Source organism: Falco biarmicus, chromosome 8, assembly GCF_023638135.1.
Source record: "Falco biarmicus isolate bFalBia1 chromosome 8, bFalBia1.pri, whole genome shotgun sequence".
Taxonomy (NCBI): Eukaryota; Metazoa; Chordata; class Aves; order Falconiformes; family Falconidae; genus Falco; species Falco biarmicus.
In genome coordinates this window covers 30,692,574-30,712,863 of record NC_079295.1, presented here as the reverse complement: position 1 = coordinate 30,712,863, position 20,290 = coordinate 30,692,574, and the positions used below count along the sequence as shown (strand labels likewise).

Sequence of the window (20,290 nt, the reverse complement as noted above, 5' to 3'; positions counted from 1 at the left end):
CCCTCCCTTACCCAGTGTTGTATGAGCATAAAGACCTCAACACTTTCTAACATTCATCATTGAGGAAGCTTCTGCAAGGTCAGGATGTCCTTCCAGCATTCATCAGGTCTGAATTCTCATGGAAGCAAGTTCCCTTGAGGAAATTTTTCTAACAACTGTATCAGTAGATGGACTTGCGAGTCCTTGGTTTTCTTCATGGATTTGCCAAAATAAGCTTTAACAAAGAGCAGCTTTTCTGCTTTTCCCTTTTATTTATGGGCAGAACATGAATACTTCTCTACCTCAAAGCACTTGATTTTCTAAATCACTTTGAAATCCTCAAAGGCTACTATAAAACCAGTTATCTTGACTGAGATCGGGACAGGAAAAAGGGTACAGAAGGAACCCTACCGCGTGACTTTGATAGGACCATGTGTGTGACCTCCACAGTGCTGCACGGGATTTAGAGTCTCAGAGCATCACCCTCAAAGAAGTCAGCATGGCTGCCTGTCAGCAGCACTAAATTGTTTGGTTTTGATTTTTTCGAAGTAACTATGGAAAGTGAAAAAAATTAATCACAGCAAAGCAATCAGGTTAAAAATCATTTGCAACTATAGAAATAATATTTTAACAACTGGGGAATAAGGGAAACACACTCTGTAGCTTAACCGGATCAGTTCCATCTGTTATTTTAAGGGGTGAACCCTGAACTGAGAAATCTGTGTCACACAGAGGCCGGCAGGTTTGTGAACTCTATCGGGAGCTGCTTAACAGTTGGTCTTAATCGTTTTCCAAGGCACAAAGCCGAGATCAAGATGAATCTGTTTCCCACATTGTTTCCTCCCAACAGGGTTGGATTTCAGATTTGCCTGGATTAGAGTAAAGCCACCGGAATTCCCCACCTGGACATTAAGAAGGTTGGAGGCCTTGATTTCAAAGGCAAGTGGTATGCAGTAATTCCAGCCTGGCCCCACAGGACTACAACTTTCATTTCTAATCAGTGAATTGTCTTTGCTTTGTGCAAAACATTTTTTTCTTTTTTTTTTTTTTTTTAGGAGGAGGAGGAGGGAGATTTTATTACATCTTCCCCTTTATCATTTTCTTTCTGAGCCAGCATATTTTTAGCTTAAATACTAATGAATTAAAAGCAGAATCATTAGTTCACCTTTTCCAGAGAAATTAATAACAGGGCTGAGATTTTTAAATCCCATACTGTTCTGCCTCACCCTGAATTGCTCATATGTTACTTTTTCACATCATCAGCTTGGGCCCAGTGTCTGCTCTGAGCTGTGCTTTAGCCTCACTGCATGCTGCAATGCCAGTGACTAGGACCTGAACTGCCTGCATCTTTATCCTGCAAGTGCATTTACCCAAAGGTACAGACCTATTTCAGCTCAAGAATCAGAGAGAAAGCCTCCTTAGCTAAAGGGAAGAATGGGACCCCTTCTCTTGCAAAGCCAAAAACATCATGGCATGCACAAATCCCTGTGCAGAAGCCTATGCGCGCTTTCCCCCTCTAGATGATGGGCTTAGGCTGAACCGGCCACCCAGCATCCAATTTGCAAAGCACTGCGGGTGTCCTTAGCTCCCTCACAGAGGGATGGGTCCTGATACCTTTCCCCCATATCCTGCTTTACCCTCCTGAAGTCCTGAGCACAGACAGATGCACTGGCCAAGAAAAAAAGCTTAAAAAAAAAAAAAAGAGCAAGTAGGAAAACATCATTTTCCTCTGTAGTCTGTACTGGGTTGGGGAAAGGATTTTAGCTGCAGGAGGAGGCCTTCTGCTGGTATAAACCGTACTCTCCACTGGAGTAGTTTGTTGACGCAAATGAGTCTGGGGAGGCCTCTCCAAGATAACACAAATGCCAAGCTCTGACTAACAGGAGATTTTCTTCCAGCAGTCCTCCTGCAAGAGGAAAGGGAGTCACAAACCAACAGCAACAAAACCATGCTTCTACCACTGCCCACAGGGACTGGCAGGACCCCCTGATGTGAGCATGTTCTATGGGAGGAGAGGACATGGTCTGGAAAAGTCCAAGTGTTTGTCTTGGCAAACTCCAGCCCATCTCAATATTTCATCCATTGAGCTCCAGTTTTCATTAGCTCCAAGAAGGTTTACCCTGCTAAAGGTTTTCCTGCTCCCTGTTCCAGGCAGTCAGGTTCAACTCATTTTAATATACTTCAAATGAAGAGCTTTGATTTTGACCCCTGCCAAGAAGTACTTCTGATGACAGCAACAGAAACAAAGGAAACAACAAAATTTGCATCAACCGAGTGGCTGGGAGGAGTATTCGAACGTTATCGACTTGAATCTGGAGGACAGAGATGGTTATACAAGTAATCTCAGATGACTCCTGATAAAAATCTTTCCATTTCTCTCTGCTGATGGCCAGGTGCCGCTGGCTCACTGACAGGCAGAGGTAGCAGGGCTTAGGACGGCTGATGGAGTTACCACTTCCACAGCTGCCCCTGCTTTACCTTGAACCAAGTTATCCATTATCAATTCGCTCCTGGGGTTCGACAATTTACAACAGGCATTTAAGCCATCACCCAGCTCCATTTGCCTTAACCATCACTCTTTCAAGTGCAGCACTTCAGGATGCTGATGACAGACAAGCTGCTTTGGCAGTTCCACAGCAGTGGAAAGCGAGCAAACAGCCAGCCACAGTCCACTCATCAGCTGCCCCAAGCCACCTTAACAAGAGCTTTCATATACCTTAACCATTGGGAAGGTCAGAGAGTGAAAAAGGGTAAAAATGTGGGCAATCCCCCCACATCTCTCATTTGCAGTGTTACAATGTAAGTTTGGTCACTTGGCAGGCAAGAAGGAATTCCTGAAGCTAAGATGAGAAAGCATCCATTTCCCTCATTTGACTCCAATATAGCAATCTTGTTTTGTATCCATGGGGACAATGAGTCTTTAAAGAAAATGCAGGACTGGATATTGTTACATACCAGTGGAATATTGCAATTTGGACAAAATCTCACATTCACAGGAAAAAAAAAAACCCAAAACACTTCCCTGGATTTAGAACAGAAACCAAAAACCACTGGCTGCTCATTCAGACAAGTCAGGGGTTCACCTCATTAGACTAAATCTTATGTGAAGTGCCACACAACAAGACAGTGAACAAAGTGCTTAATATACAATCAAAATCATTTAACAATCAAAATAAAATATCTTTACAACCTCCATGTGATGATGGTTGAAGGTTCTGTAAGAACACATTTTTATCCATCTGACAGCATGTGTTTTCAATACAGACATATTTGGGCCTGTGTGGTGCTATTTTAGTGCGACCATTTACAAGCTTATTTGCTGAAGGCAATTTTTAAAGACATTTTGTCAGTGGCCAAGTCCAGCTCCCATTGAAGTCAACTGGAAGACTCCCACTGACCTCAATAGGAAACAGCTCAGACGGCCAGGGCTGGATTCAGAGCTGCTAAAACTTGCTGAAATGCCACAAGTTGAGGACACCGCTCTTGGAGCAAAATGGCTAAGCCCAGGAGGAGAACACCACCATAAGAAATAACAGGAGGATATCCATTACTAAATACGTCAGGACTGGTGGTGCCACGTAATTTCTTCCCTAGCTGCACCAGTATAAGAGTTTTCCACCCTATGCCAAAGCTCACCACCAGCTTTTGCCAGTGTTATAGTTTGTGGGCCTAGGCACTACTGCTTGTGCTCATTGAACATGAATGTGGGAAAAAAAATAATAAAAAAACCCAATAAAAAAAAACCACCTTCAGAGAAGGAAGGATGTTTTCAGCAATTCAGAGTGATCTTGCTGAAATTGTAAGACAATTACAATTCAGGCTCCTAAAGTCAAGCATAGACAAAAGAGCCCAGAGAGTGCCAACTTTACTCTCTCCTTTCAGATAATTATTTTCCTCTAGCTCATCACAACTAAGAAAACTTTGTTTAATAGCTTCTAATATTGCTACCTTGACTGTAACTGTACTTCCTTCATTTGACTGGAGAAAGGGCTTGAAAAAATTCCTTGCAGACAGCTTTTTTTTCTTCTGCTTTTTCTTGTTATAAAGTCTACACATGCTACAAGGGCACAAGGGATGGAAAAAGTATTTAATTAGTATTTCCAGAAATATCCTCGCCTAACCCATAATGAGGTCATGCCAGATCATAATCCTCCTCAAATACAAGAGACAAAGTGATTTCCTTTCATACAACATCCTTTTTTGGGTACAGCATTGACAGCTTTTCTGTGGTTTCAAAGGAAAAATAAAATCGAGTCAGTCTGAGTGGGGGAAGTCCAGAAACACCTAATACATCTTCCTGTGAGATGAATTCAGCAGGCCATACCTCAGTGAAGAAGGAAAAAAAAAAAAAAAAAAAAGCCAAACCAAAAAACCCACCCAACCAAGACCACAGCTCCAGTCTCCATCTGCCCAACTGAACCCCTTTGAACTGTCTGCTCAAATAATATTTCTCTTAAATCATAAGGCGGTGTGTTTGGGCTACCTGTCTATATGCTATTCCTCCCACCTGCAGGAACAAAATGAGACTGCTGGGTGGACCCTGGAAAACACAGAGCACTGCGGGTACCACCTGCCCAGTGGCCCAGGGATCAGCCAGATCAGCACTGGTGTTGCTGGGGCTTGGCTTACACCAGATTGGTGCTGGCAGCAGATACAAAGGTTTGAGACCAACCTCATTGCAAGGTCACTCTTCCTCCTTTAGTGCTTCCAGCAGCCAGTGAGCTGCTGGGCTTTGAAGAGACTCCAAAAAAAAAAAAGACTGTCCCTCATGCAGTCCCTCCTGGGTACAGGGTTGGGAGGAGCAGAGGCTCTGAAGCTCAGGAAACACCAAGGCCACAAAACCTGTTCTCTATAACCTGTTCTCCTTAGAATACACTTCACGGGCTTTCACTAATTTGTCCCTGCAATAAGCCCAATAGCTTGTTCATGGCAAAAATACTAACTTGGAGAAAAGCTTCCAATCTCATCTTGATAAAGACATCAAGATCCTGAAACCCCACCAGTTCCTATAGTGGCCTACCCCAATAATTATTCAACTCTACTGTTTCATTCAGGCAGGGAGCAAAGCTCGGGTGGACTCGGGTTTAGCTTGCAGCTTGTGATGGTTCATCAGCTCTTCCCCACGGGAATAAGGGGCCAGAGAGTACAAAGCATTTTCTCTCCTTTAATACGCTGGAATTAAAATAAATCAGAAAGAGGCCATTATCTGCTGTATTTGCCCTCTTCTGCAAAACACAACCATGTGTTATTTCACTATAGAAATCACCGGGCAAAGCTGATTTACTGACCAGTCTCAGGAAACCAGTGGTTCTCCACTCCTCTCTCCCATCCCCCAAAGTTTATTGTTGAGTTCTTGGAACATCAAGCACAAGAGTGTGAAATAATTTAATGGTGGGGGGATTTTTCACCCTCCTTCTCTATCCCAATATGACTAAATTTATTGATTTTGGATTGCTGTAAATTATAATGTAATTATCCTGCTGCACAAGCAGCTTCCCATTCCAGAAATTAAAAAGCAATTCAGGTAAATGATCTTTAGCTATCATGGTGCATCCCTGCAGAACTCATTAAGCTGGGGGATTAGACAGAACACCAAAACTCTTACAGGGCGGGTGACATTGAAAACTATCATGCCTGAAAATACAGAACTTCCTCGGGAAGATAACAGGGGCAAAGCTGCTGCTGGTGTGGTTCCCCCCCCCCCCTTTCCCAACAACTTTGAAATGTTATCAACTCATACATCTCCCAGGATTTCTAATGCTCACTTATTGACCCTTTCTAAAAATAAACACCCTTTCCTTTGAGACAAGAATGCCGTTAAGTGGGAAAATTTATGATGTGGACAACATCACATTGCCATCCGTAGAACCTTGTTACTTGATCCCCTTGGATCTCAGGTGGAAAAGCAGCTCATGCCAGTCAGAGTCAGCAAGTACTTTCTGAGGTGGGAGACTGCCAAATGGCACTGAAGAAAGCTCATACCAGATTCGTAGCCAGCTAAGGTTCATTTTCCAGCTCTCCCTAAAGAAAGCTCTATCTGGTAGGATCTCGAAAAGATTAATCACTGATTGATTGTAGTCACAGAAGATATTGCCGTACATGCCCTTTGCCAGCACAACTGTTCTCAATACCTCCAGTCTTGTCCAAAGTTTTGCCTCCCTAACTGACTGAGAGCAGGCAGCTTTAAGGCATTTTGCACTTGCTATTGTATGCTGCTGTGATGCTGCAAAGCAGCCATCACCAGGCTTCACACCCAAGGCAGCTACAGCCCTTGGCAGATGAAAGGATACGTGTGCATGTAGTTTGCACATCATTAAGTTCGTAAAAATGCTTTGAGGACGAAATGTGCTACATAAGTATAACAGGTTATTAAATTTCTTGGTGCCATTTCCTTCATCTAAGTTTGCACTGGTCTTCAATGGACTGTGCCTAAACCTGCTACTGCTTTTAGCTTCCCGGTTGTTTTTTTTTTTTATTCCCCTTGCCCCAGGAGATCTGATGTTTCCCCTTGCAACCGATGAGTCTTTCACACTTTCTGGCTGGCCCCGCACAGCTGCTGCGCAAGCACAGGGCACGGGGAGTCCCCTCTGCCTTCCAGGCTGCGCATGTGCAGCACCCCTGCTCATCTCCTCTGAAAGCGGCAGCAGCTGGACTTGAAAGCCACCTCTTGCTGCCACCACCCTTCCCTAATACAGCCCCTATTTAACAGTGAAGGCAGCTACCACCTTTGAGCAGGACAGTGCAGATCCTCAGGATATTAGCCAAACACTGGAGAGATTTATAAACTTGTCAGTGTGGCCAGGGTACTCAGAAAAGATGCCAAAACCTTCTGTTTAAGAATCTCCTACACCACCATAAATTTCAACTTTATCTGCAAGTTGTTCTCACTGTGAAAGTTCACTAGTTCTGTTATTTCACTTCTAGTAAGTACCATGTCCTAATATGGGCATTTTTGCAGCATTCAGCTGAATTCTGAAGATATACGACATACCCCAGTAGTCTTTTCTCCCATTAAAAACAGTCTAGTAAGTCAGAGTCTCATGACAGCCCAAATCATAATATCTAGTCTCTGTTTCTAGCAGAGGGGGCTCAGCAATCCCTCTCTCCACATCTTGCCAACACACGGTGTCATGATTACACAAGGCGCTGCAGCAGGAGTACAGGACATCAGTGCAAATCTCCATTCTTTTTTGGGATGCACGCATACTTTTCAAATTTCCTAAAAGGAGAGATTATTTGGTTTTGGCCAAGCATCTGAAACCACTCGCAGGCCACACACAAGTTACCGAGTAAGCAGACGACATCCTCTTCTCAAACCCTTATGGACAAACAGATTTTGAAAACATGTACTTCAACCACCTCAGCAAATTGTTTCCCCCGTGCGCTGGTGCCAGGAGCCCAGTGCCTGCCCTCCCTCCACCTTCTCCTCCTCCTCGCTGCTGCCCCTTTCGCTGCTTACAGCAATGAGGACATTAGTGCTGGACTGAACCTGCTCCAGTTCTTTTATATAGATTTAAACCGTATAATTTGATCGTGACCACAGGCAGTTTTATTGCCCTGATTTATATGGAGCCTTGCAGGGGTTGTTTGGTTTTTTTTTTCCTTCCCTTTTTTTGGTAAGAAAGTGAGATTCATAGAAGTCCTTCCCTCGCTCCAGCCTGAGGACAAGCTGAGGGACCTCCAGTGCTTCCCACAAGGACAGCAACAGGCCTGGATGCCATCCTCCCTCTCCCCTCACAGTGGCCTCAGGGAGGGGTGAACACGCTGCAGGAGCTGGCTGAAGCTTCTCCACGAGCACAAATCCTCCCCGTGGCCCTCACGGTGTCACGGCACTTAGCTTGTCCTGCCTGAGAGGATAGCCCAAGTGACGTCTGGGGTAATTGATGTTGCCGCTCCCCTTACCCACCAGTGTGACACCCCAATGGAAACCTCAGATCTCTCCCCCTCTTGCCTGCTAATCTTCCAGAAAATCTCCCAGGAAAGTCAGCAAAAGGCTCCTTTGACCAAGCCATCACTTTTACAATCCAAATAGCAGGGGATGAAAATCCAGGCAGCTCTGCCACAGAGCTAAAGGAGATGTGGCTGTCAGGCCAGGCATGTTCCTACCAACCATCTGCATTCCCAGGGCACACTAAACCTGGGATCTGTATTAGTATTCTCCGGCAGGCATCTGGCAGATATTAAATACCAGCCTCCCCAGAGAACTTGTTACCTCCTCATGCTTGACTGGGTGAATATAAGTGAGAGTCGTGCTTGTATCTGCTACCTGAAGAGGCTAGACGAAGCCTGAAACACGCCAAGACCCCATATCCGTCATTACCATACCAATTTCCTGAATGAAAATCCTGCCTGTCTTTCATTTAATCTGTCCTCTGTCTCATTACGTGACCAGAACATGTTGTACTAACTACAAAGACAGGTCAGTGTGTGACTCAAAACCTAATTTCTATTACCTACCTAAAGGATTACTGCCTGGATGAGCATCATGTTTTAGAATAACAACAACAAAGTCCGCGAGTAGTCCTGCCTTGTCACTGGCATGTAAAGAGCTAATTTTGCACTAGGCCATGGGCTTAGAGAAAAGGTTCATCAGAAATCCAGGGGTCTTAGCTTGGGAACTTCATCTACACAACAAACACAGATTTTCTTTCTAGTTTCTCTACCTTTTGGTTTTTTCTACACCCAGCCAGTTCCTTCTTATGCTTCTCTGAGTGCGTAGCTCTTCCGCTAGCTCTTCTGCTGAAGTACTTCATGACTTTTCCCTTTGCTACTGAGTTCTCTTGAAGAGCCCAAAGAACGTTGTCTTTTGGCTCAAACCCTGCTGCTACAGTCTTGCTCCTAACATTTCTAGAAAACAACTGGTCAAAGGCCTTCCAACCCCTCTACACAACTTGGCATTCCTCCCTCACCTCTGCTGTGTAAATCATCTTACCTGAGTCAAGACTATTGACCGTAATCCACCATGGTTTCCACAAAGGACTGTAAACTTCTCTCTGCCACTCTGAGACGGCTGGAACCTTGTGTCTTACTGCATCTGGCAATAATTCTACAAAACTTTCAAGCAAAAATCACATCCTCCTTAGCTATGGGTTCACACAGCACTGATCAAATAATGCTGACACCACCTTTTGCCTCATTTAGGAACACAGCAATTGTCTAGAAAGAATATTTCAAAATTACCTGCAGAACTGTTACCAGAAAACTCACAGGCAACATGAGCCACTGTCCACTTCATGTGCACCCAGAGGCAGATTGGGAATGCTGGGCTTGCACATCTGCACCCTTTGTGAGCAATCTGGAGGAATATCATCCCTCCTTTGTGGTATCTACAGCCATGGTGTTCAAGGGCCAGTTCCCTCTTCTGTTTCCGTGCCTTACTCAGATGACATAGCCTTTAAATTCCCACTGTGTCTAAGCATGGTTTGGGCCACCAGCCCCATACCTCACAAAACACAAGGTTAAACGAACCAAATTCAGGAGGACATTTCTATTCTGCCCTTAGGACTTAACTAGTGGAAGGTTTTGAAGTTAGAAAAGAATAGTTTTTCATTTGGGTCACAGAAAGGAAGAATAAACTAAACCATCTTTACAAGAGACACTGCAGATACAGGCAGTGAGAAAAGGCCCTCTGGGCTGATACTTAGAGAAGCTCATTTCTATCCTTGCTCAAGTGCTACAGAGGTTAAAGACCTGCTACAACCTGCCATAAAAGGCAAAAACCACATTAATAGGAAATGTGTTCCCCTCCCCCATTCCAAATGTATTTTTTATGAGTAAACATTTCTGTATTAAGACTTACTGTCTTCAAAGATCCCTTTTATGTCCCAAAGGTAACCATTTAAGTGATCTTATAACAGCCGTTACTTATCTTTACAATGGGCAATGCACATGAACTCAGTGTCTGAGACTTTCATTTTGCTATATATTTTTTAGTAACTACCTATAAATCCAGCCTGTTTCAAATGTCAAGTGACTATGTGGCTGAAAGATAGCCTTAGATCTTATTTCAGATGCTAAGACATTGTTTCGAGTGGAATTAAAAGAAACACAGAAACTTGCAAAAATTAAAAAAAAAAAATTCCTCCCAACCCTTTTAGCTTGCTTACAGAAGTGATGCAGGATGCACAGAACTCAGAAAAAGAGATGCAAGTGTTTTTCACACATTCAGGCACCTCACATCTATTTTAAGTCACTGCTCCAGCATTTGAAATACAGGACCCTGCAGTGAAGATGTTTTAAGAACATCTTTGTAACAGCACATGGAGGTTCCTCCAGAGTTTTCCAAAGGGAAAAAATTGAACCAGACAACAGTACTGCCAGCTTCTCTGCAGCTGATTACAGTATTAGAGTGCGCACGTGCACAGCAGGCTAATGGGAAGGAAAGCTGAAACCAGGGTTTTCTCTGAAGCTGTCATCCCACATCAGTGATTTTCTTTTCCTTCCATCACCTGGCTCCCAGAACACCACCTTTCCTAGGACTCTAATTACAAAGGACTTTGCTAAAACCACTGCCTATTGCTTGGGTCAGGGTGAAACCCTGAACCTCTGCATGGTTTCTGTGAATTCATCCAGATCTGTCCAAAACTCTGTCCATGTACTTTGAACATCAGCAAAGTGTTTGATCAACCTCACCCATCGACTATGTATGTAGGAAACCCTCTTAAACTGGGAAAATTATCTTTCTCTTGTTTCAATACAAAAGATTTACACAGCTATTAACAATGCAATGTTCTCCAACTGAGTCTGCCAGGTAGGATCGCCTGAAAAACTTTCTTACTCCAGAGCACAGCATGACCCCTTGGAATACAGTCAAGCTCTATGTAGCCCCAAACAGTCTCTCTGCTACAGATATTGAAAATACCTTCCCTATAAGAACTTAACCTTATCTTCCCTCACCCTGCAAATCGGCTTTATTGGCCCCCTTTGACAGCAGCAGGTTGACACCTCAGACATATGAACAAGGTCACCCTTGTAACACAGCGCCCAGGGGCAGCAGCACCCTCTGGCAGGCGGAGGGGAGGGGGGAAAGGCAACCTTTATGCGGTCTGACCCGTTAAGTGCTTCAGTATGACCAATGCCATAAACATGCTAACCAGATGCTGATGGATGGGCCTGGGGGCCCAAAGAACAACGCAAGTTCATTATATAAACAGGGGAGCAAAGGGAAGTCAAGCAGCTTTCCCAAAATCATGAAGGAAGTTTGGGGCTGGATCAGGAACTGAAGCTAATTTTCTCCAGGCTCTATTCTGTGCCCTCACTGTAGGGAGCCACCAAAAAATTGGGTATCTTCACACAAGCAGCCTCTGGAAGTCGGGTCAGCTTCCCACAACACATAATAATTCCCCTCGTTAAAACGGGATGTGCAAACCAGTGCCTAAAGTCCTCACCTTTGTGTTTCTTTGTTTTTGCTTTAAAGTGTGGCTGTAAATGCCTCAGAAAGAACATCACCAGCTCTACCCGTGAGCCGATATGAGCAAGATTTAGCTTAACCACGAGCTTTATGGAGAAGGCACTTGCACGCATTCACACAGGACGCTGATATTCACACAGCCAGCATGCAGAAGAGGATGCTGTTTATTCTCCCCATCACCCCACAAAGAGCAGCCATAAAATAAGGTGAACCCCAGATAGAAGAACAGTGTACAAAAAGATCATTTCCCCCCCTTACAAACAGAGCAAATCATTTCACATGGGGAAAATCTAAAAATTCCCCCACACTTTGGACCCAGGGTCAGGAGTGCTGAGCCCTTACCGCTCTCTGTAGTCTCAGAGCATCTCGTTAGGTGCAGAAGTATCTCCATTTTCTTTAAATGATTAAACTATTGTTGAAGCAGAGCACTCAGGGCCAGGGGCTTACAGGAAGATACCTCACATCTATTGGATAGATTTCAGGAATGCTCAGACACTAATCTTTTATATCAATAAAACTGAAGTCATCAAAATATCTACTTTAACTGTTTAGTTAAGGATGCATCTGTTACAAGCTGTGATTTTTTTTTTTTTAAATCTGTTCGAGTCAGGAACTGATCCATATAAGAGAAGAGAACAGCTTTCTGGCCAAAATGGCACCATCCAATCCCTGCAAATGTTGCTGTATTTTTAAAATCAGATTTAGTGGTAGTAAATATAAATATTTTGCTTGCAATACTCCTGTTCTTATATACAATTTACTTACAATTGGAAGCATTTTCAATGGAATACAATCTTAAAAATAGCTGCCATTCCAGAAGAAAAAAAGAGGTATAGAAAAGAAAAGGAGAAAAGCCTCATGGAGCTCTCTAACAAACTGTAGAAAAGGCAAAACTGCTTTCAGACAAGTCTGCTTGAAATCTTTTTCATGTGTGGTCATGTGGGATCGCGCTTGATAGCTTTTTTATTTATTTTCATTGTGGACTTGGTCAGCCTACATGCCCAAACTTTTGCTCAGTTCCTTCCACCAAGGTTTACCTGATTCAATCCAACACCACTATGGGAGTCGCAGAACACCCAGTGCAGGTCACTTCCAAACACATGTAAACTGACAAGTTTAACATAATCCTAAACCACTTAGCATGAGGAGACTACATGCATTTTGTTCCTTCAAGAGCTAAACTTATAATCTTGGCTGAGATTTATTCACTGTTATTACCAATAAGATCAGAGAACTCATCCTGCTAAACACAGAACCCACCCGGAATTCATGGGATATTGCTTTATTTAAGAATTTTTAAGGTTTCTGCAAGTTATGTCCCACTTGGTTCTGGAGAAAAAATGTAGCCCCCTTAATTATGAGCCCACTGTGCTAGGTACTGGACAAAGGCACTGCCAAAAGTTAGTTCCAATTCAGTAAAATCCTATTAGTGCTACTGAACATTTTCATACCCTTATGCAACCAAAGGGAAAAGTACTGACTGCTGCAATGGGATCTTCTCAAATGCACTATATGATGCATAGCAACTTGTGTTCAACTCTCCTGAAGGGAAAGAAACAGCTCCCCTGTTTGGCAGAAGGGCGTGAGAATTTGAGTCATTTGACCATGATTACATGGCATATCACTGAGAGAGGAAGGATTTGCTAGTAGATATGGTGACCCAAGGGACCTGAGCCAAGTCCTCTGTACCACCATGGATGTCCCATGTATGCCACCTATGAACGCCCATAGTTGCAGAGACAACCAGTTCTTGACATCTCTCTGAAACAGCTGAACCCATTACAGCCACTTTGGCCTTGAAAAATCCTCTGTGCCCCCTGTCTGCAGAATGGGAGCAATGACATCTCCGTGTTTTACCAGGATGTTCATGTGCGGAGAGAAGCGCAAGTATTCAGGCGCTGTTGGGGCTGACCAAGGTAAGAGAACCCCTGCCAGGTCCTAAGCTCCCAGAAGCCACCAGATAGCACAATCAATGTTCTCTAATAAAAGGAAAAACTAGTGCAGAGGAACAGGCTGTGTCCTCCCAGGCCTCTGCATCTTGCTCATCACCACATGAAACCATGAAAACAGACCGCCTGGTTTTGGAGGGGCAGTTTAAGGAAGAGACAAGCAATGCTAAATCCTACTTTCACTCTAAGGTGTAGGGATGTGTTCCCAAGGCCACGCAGAAATTCTTTACGAAGTGCTGGGAATACAAGCCACATTTCTTGGTGCTGGTATTGGATGCACAGCATTTCTAAGAACATTTTTCTCTGCCACTCGTCTGACCCTGGGAGCAGTCCCACTGCTCTGCGCAGGCAGCCGTGGAACGCTCTGCCAAACCCTATCAATTATTTAGCGTCAAAAGGAAGACTTAATCTGTGTGATAAAAGAATGGATTTTATCTAAGGCTTGTTCCCCTTAAAGTGATTTACACAACTGGCCTCTCTAGTTGCTTCCCTTAACATAATTATTTACTTTTGCATTAATAGCCTTCCTTCGCTTGGGTTATTTTTAGGAGCCTTTTGTAGCCTTTAGAATTTAGTAGGTTTTTTCCTTGTCTTTTTAGTGGGGATTTGAAATTGCCCATCTCTCTGAATGGGCTGTTAAAACACTAGTTTTATCAATGCTGGCGTAAAGCTGGAACAGCTCTGGGAAGCAGCTCCCCCAGCAGTGTGGATACTTGTATGTCGAGTTTGCTTCTGACTTGAGAAGCCATGGGGTGAGATTTCAGTCCAGACCTGGCAGTCAGGGCTCTCAGACCACTCATTGGGCTATGGGCTGATGAACGTGAATGAAGGGCTTCAAAGCATTAATATAGTCCCACCTTGGTTCCTTGCTTTAACCCCACTCTGCAATTTTGGCCAAGTCAGGAAGACTGGGATTTATCCACCTAACGTTAGCCACCGCAAACCAGGTATGAAGTCCTCAAGGGAAAAAAGCAGGCGTCTCCACAAAGTGGTTTACTCCACCCTAATGCAAAGAGACCCCAAAATAGACACCTAACTTCTAGGCAGTCAGCCTCAGACAAAACAAGTCCCATTCCTGGTCCCCCATGATTATGGCAGGCTCAAATGCCGTGGTGAATGGATGATGTTGGGAGAATTAATTCACAAAACCTGTGAAAATTCTCAGATGCTCAGGCAGAAAGCTGCCAAAGGTACTAAAAATCCAAACTGTGGGGACATACTGGCAGCACAGAGGAGACAGTCCAGGAAAGCATCATGATAAATAAAATGCATTATCACCACTGGCTTTTCTTACTTGACTCTAATTGACCAACCCACAAATAGGTAAATTTAGCATCAGTTAAAAAGGTTATATTTAGGTACCCTCCAAGAGGCACTTTACTGAAGTCTAAACTGGATCCACAGAAAAGAAGATACATCAGTACTTGCCAGAATAAGCTGTTGGAGCTTACAAAACGATAGAAAAGTGGAAGCTATTATTATTACAACTATTATTAATGATAATAACAATACACTCACAAAATACAAAATTATTTCAGGTGGTACTTAATGGTTGGGATACCAGTGACAGAACCAGCCTGTGAAGAATACCTTTTTTCATTTAAAATATATAAAAGCTTTTCAAGTTGGCATGCAATCCTGCAGTGTGGTTGGGGATGAGATTAAATTACTCTGTCTTCAAAGTACCTTGGCATTTGTAATGGGCTGAAATTGTAGGAACTTCTGGTATGACAGTTTGGGGGAGCCATATACAATCGGTGAACGCTGGATGATGTTATGAATCACAGAATCATTTAGGCTGGAAAAGATCATCAAGTCCAGCTATATCAAATGCTTTGGTGATACTGACTCTAGCATTAGCTGCAAGGGCTATGCAATGTGACCCAAAGATTCTGTAAACTTTAATTTACTCTGAGTTTGCACCTTTGTCCACAGGGCTGGCTACCACACAGATAAACCAAGGACATGGGCTCAGAAAAGGGATTTCCCCACTGAGGAAAAAAAAAAATCCATTGCCAAGAAGTCAGACTCCAATCACTTGTTTAAGCAAAGCCAAGGGTTACCCAACAAAGATGTATGGCTGTATTTTAAAGAAAAGACTACAGAGATTCAGCATTGCAAGCCACCGACTTGCAGAAGAAAAGATGTGCTTTTGTGGCACAAATCATGGCAATTTTAATTACTAAAATTCTGTCACATGTAGCTGAAGAAATAAACCTGGTGCTCCCAGAGTGCTCTCCACCATGTCTGCACACTGATACCGCTCATTGAACATAAAAATGGTGCAGTATGGTTTTACCTTCATCCATCTCTACATGGACCCTTCTAAACTATCCCAAAGAGCAGGTGTTAGGTGACCAGCCGGATTCAAAGCTGGAAGCTAGTCACAGGCCTGGATATCCTGGAACTGAGGAACAGCATCAGCATTGCACCAGTCTGAGCACCCTGAGACCTCAGGCTGCCCAAATGGACAGGAAAGGGTATGGCAGAGACACCTGTAGGCAATCTGGACAGCCAGAAGGGCTACGGTAGCAAAGAAATCCACTTTAGGACCCAACATAATTACTTTTATTTAAGACTAATGGAAATTTTCAGGGAAGAAATACGATCCTTGATTGCTATTGCTCTTACCGCAGGGTTGCACTGAAGCTCTACCCAAAGTGAGGACCACTGAGCTACACTCAGTAGACACATGACAATCACAGTGACTGTCAGAAACATTTTGTAGTCTAAATTACAGGGTTTTCCCATCATTCAATAACCACTTGCCCCCTTCTTTCCTGGACTCAACCCAGGCTTTTCTGTTAACCACGTCTCACCAGACAAGGGAAGCTAAGAATATGTTTTTCCTGGTTAAATTCCTTTTCCTGAAAATGTGAACAACTGAATGAAAAACATTCTTTGGAGAAGATACGTGCCCCTACAGGGTGGACAGAGGAGATGACTTCATTGGGGCTGTTCTTCTAATTTGTTTAAGTCTTAGGCCACACATACTATATATCTTTTCAGTGAGCTGAGGTCTGCTGGGATGCTGGCATTTCCTCCTCCTCATTTACATGGTCTTCCCATAAGCCAGCACTGAGACAAGTTGAACTGCACAAGGACTCCCTGCCAACGCCACTCGGGGCTTGCTTACAGAAGACCTCTGGAGAGCGATGGGGAGGTGCTCCCTGCCCTTCTCTGCCTATGAAAGGGCTGAGTGTGCTACTTCTGCAGCACTGAGCATTCCTGCCAGCCCATAAATCAAGTGACCAAACTCCATCCCAATCTCTCATCCACTGCAGAAAAGCCCCACACTCTGCCCTTACAGCACACACAGGGCGAAGAGCTGTATTTCATCAACTGAAGCCTTAATATCAGAGGAGAGTCGTTACCTCCTGGAAAAAGTGTAGCCAGAGTCTTACTGGTTCTGCAGCTTGGTTTCCCCATGTTTACACCAAATGACTTGTTGAACTTCATTATATACAAAGTATTTCCATAGATCAGAGGCAGGGAGACCTGTGCAGCTAACATAAAATAAATTACCACCCTGTGATAAATGGTTCTATTAGCAATCCAGATTGTTAAACTCAGATACAACAGGATGAAGGGAGCACTGCCCCATTCATTCTCCCCGCGGCAGATACTGAGTTGTAAATAGGTTATTTTCTGTGTAAATAACACATTAAAACTCAGCATTAGCCGTGTCTTTTGATAGAGAGGAAATTGTTCCAAATAAATAATCTGGGACAGGAATGTAAAATAAGCCAGATTTAATAGTGCATGCCTGCTGCAGCCGTGTTAAACATGACTAAAATGATAAACCCCAGAATATACTAATAGTAAACTATGCTCTGACATCAAAGTAATGAGGCTGTATTTTTACCCAGCTTTAGAAATGCTAAAATTAGTCTTGACAGAGCCAGACATCAGAAAAATGTTTCAAACATAAACACCATCAATTTGGGAACCTGGTGTTTGTGTCATGCGGAGGGTGGGGTGGAGAGAGAAAGGTGCATTCTGGGCCTTGTTAAAGTCAGGCAGTTAGCATTTAGGAGAATTTGTATTTAATTTTTATTACAAGATGAGAAACACAACTTCCTAGATATCTCTGCCTTTGAAAGACTGGCTCATTTAAATTTCTGCTCCAGCCATGTGCCTGGGCTTACTAGTGCGTGCTGATATGGAGGATGTGGCAGTGGTAGCCTGGAGGACACAACCCAGTCTCACTCATGTGGTGCCCTGCTCCAAAGTCTCCTACCCTACGCAGCAACATGCACTTTTGCATTCAGCAAAAGTGTTTTCTAAACATGAAGTGTTATGAGTTGCCCTTCCAGAAGCAAAGCCATCAAAAGTGAGAGGCTTTTCTGCATATTTGACTTCTCTATAGCTCCTACATACTGTCATTAAATCCAGCTTCCATCTCTTTCACACAAACACATGTGCACCTACTGAAACAGAAGACTCTTTAGGCAGCATGATTTATGGAGAAATAGAAAACTAGGAGAGGCTTCCCTGATGTAATTTCTGTGAGGCCAATTTCTGAACATCTGATCAATGAGTTACTATAAAAAAAAAAGTCACAGAAGGTCTTTAAAATGGCAGCTTCAGTAGACTAAAAATATGAGATACAGATTGTTAGTATGAAAGGACTCTTCTTCACTGACAGCATCAACAATACCAATCTCTTTTCCTACAGCTGTACCTTAATTTCCTCAAGGCTGGAAACATTTGGGACAAATATCCAAAGCAAGGGAACCAGAACTGGAGATTGGACATATTATTACCTTATAGTAACAGTCTAAGTAATAATACAATAAAATAGCTATTCTTAAATTATTTAACTAATATTCAGTTTATTGCTTTCAATTACCTTAATTATAAATAAAACCTTATGAATCTATAGATTTCTACAAGGGAAAAAGAAAACCTTCTGATTTGAGAAACACGCTATGTTGGCACTCCATCTGTGTGACTCAGTAGAATAAAGGAGAAGAAATGTGTTGCAAATTACGTTTGTTTGGCTCTGGAGAGCAGCTTAGTGATCTGCAGCACTAGCTGAGCCTTGCTGCCACTTTCTCACATGCTAGTACAAAGAGTAAAACCTCTACAATAAATAAAATCAAGAGTTTGTCTTGGATGAGAATAAAGACTTGTTTGTATGGCCCCAAAGCAGGGTGGGGAGCTCGGAGGCCCTCCCTTTAAAGCTGTTCCCCTCCTCAAGCTGAACATCATAATTAATCTCCATGCCTCGTTTGCTTTCTTCTGTAAGAATATGAGCATAAATATGTATATTTCTGGCCTGTTATGAGTAATTACACTAGTTTAGTGAATCAAATAAGTTATATTAGCATGAATACCAAGTAAGTACAGTCTCATTGCTACCCAGCCCTTTTGTTATCATCTGCTAAATCACACCTTGCAGTTAACTGATGTTAGAAGACAACTTTGTATTAATTTTCCTACTTGCAAGCGCACACACCATGCTGCTCCCTTTCAGGAGTGTGTATTAGGCCTAGCTAGAATTCAAAGGAAAGCCCTCCAAACCACAAGAGCACGTGCATCACCTGCAGAGTCCTGGGGCCAGCGTCTGATCACACGCTGCTTCACTGCTAGCCGTTTTAGGTCATTTATGAGCACTTCTCTTCACAGCATGGCATGGATTTCACTCTTTACATCTCATTACACAATGCTTTCATCGCAATTCTCCTGACATCTTCAAACAATCCTCCACTTACTTCTCCACTTCCTCTTAATAAAAGGAGAAATATTGACCCCGTAAATCATTCTTTCCAAAGGCGAGAGCACACTGCTAACAGGACATATAACACTGGATGCTTAAAAACCTATCAAGTGTCTGGGGATACCAAATGGGCTGATGGCATCCTCATTTCCATCACATCTCTGGAAATGCAGTGACTGTTTCCTTGGTGGAGGCACTCTTGAGGCAAGAGCCAAGTTGAGAGAAGATGTTCAATCATAACAGCACATCTGTGGGTTTTGAATTTTAGCACACGCTTGGACTTTGTTGGTGCAAATCAGCCCTTTGGATCTCCCAGTCACTGAGATGATGCCTCAAGTGGGCTGCTACAATGCTACAGCCTGTGCTTCTTCAACTGGGGTCAAAATTTCCCAGGGGAGGCAAATTTCTACTTGTTGCCATCTCTGCCTTTCCCCAATTTCTGCCACTCAGCAAACCCTCTTTTCCACCACTTTGTGTAGTGCTTATGCTGCTGAATGGATCTAAGCCATGTTCCTCATAAAGGTGTGTTTCCCATCAAACAACTCTATGTGAAAAGTTTTCTAGTTCTTTTTAAGAAAATTTGGCTAACAAAAGCTAATAAATTTCATCAAACACATGAAATACTCTCAGATTATAATCTAGCAGCTGCTACCTTATTCTGTATATCTGAATCTTCCCGGGTCAACGTGGAAATGAAAACTGAGTAACAAAGCTGTTGAAAAGGAAGAATAGGTAAAGCAGGTTTAAGCAATTTGGGCTGGGAACTATCTTCAAAACTCAGCCAACAGAAAACAAACTCCAGCTGAGCTGTCTAAGGAACAGAGGAGCCCGCTGAGGAGTTGTGCTGCTTTCCTGGGGTGATGAGAAACAACCCTGCAGTGAGGGAAGGGGAGGGAAAGGCTTCATTTTGAGGTAGACTCTGGCTAGCAATAAGGTATATTTTAAAGAGGAAAAAAAAAGATGCCTTCAAAGTTTACACAGCTGGGATGTCTCTTGTCACATCCAAGCTGGTACAGCCCCTTCTAAGTTTGTCTCCTAACACCCTGTCCAGAAAGGATACCCCTTCCCAGTCCCCACCAGGGGCAGCATGATGCCTCCCTGGTGGGCACAGCCTTGGCCACAGCTGGAGCCACCATGAAGGGCCCTGGCACCAATTTGGAGATCCACCAGCACACGTATGCCAGAGAGGGATGTGTTTTCTGGAGCTGTATTTTGCCTGCCACAGCAGGC

General features: G+C 43.4%; 1 protein-coding gene across 2 annotated transcripts in view; it reads right to left on the bottom strand.

Moving 5' to 3' along the window:
* Positions 1–20,290, bottom strand: part of GLI2 (GLI family zinc finger 2) — a 199,747-nt gene that overhangs the window by 125,272 nt on the left and 54,185 nt on the right. The window lies entirely within an intron of this gene.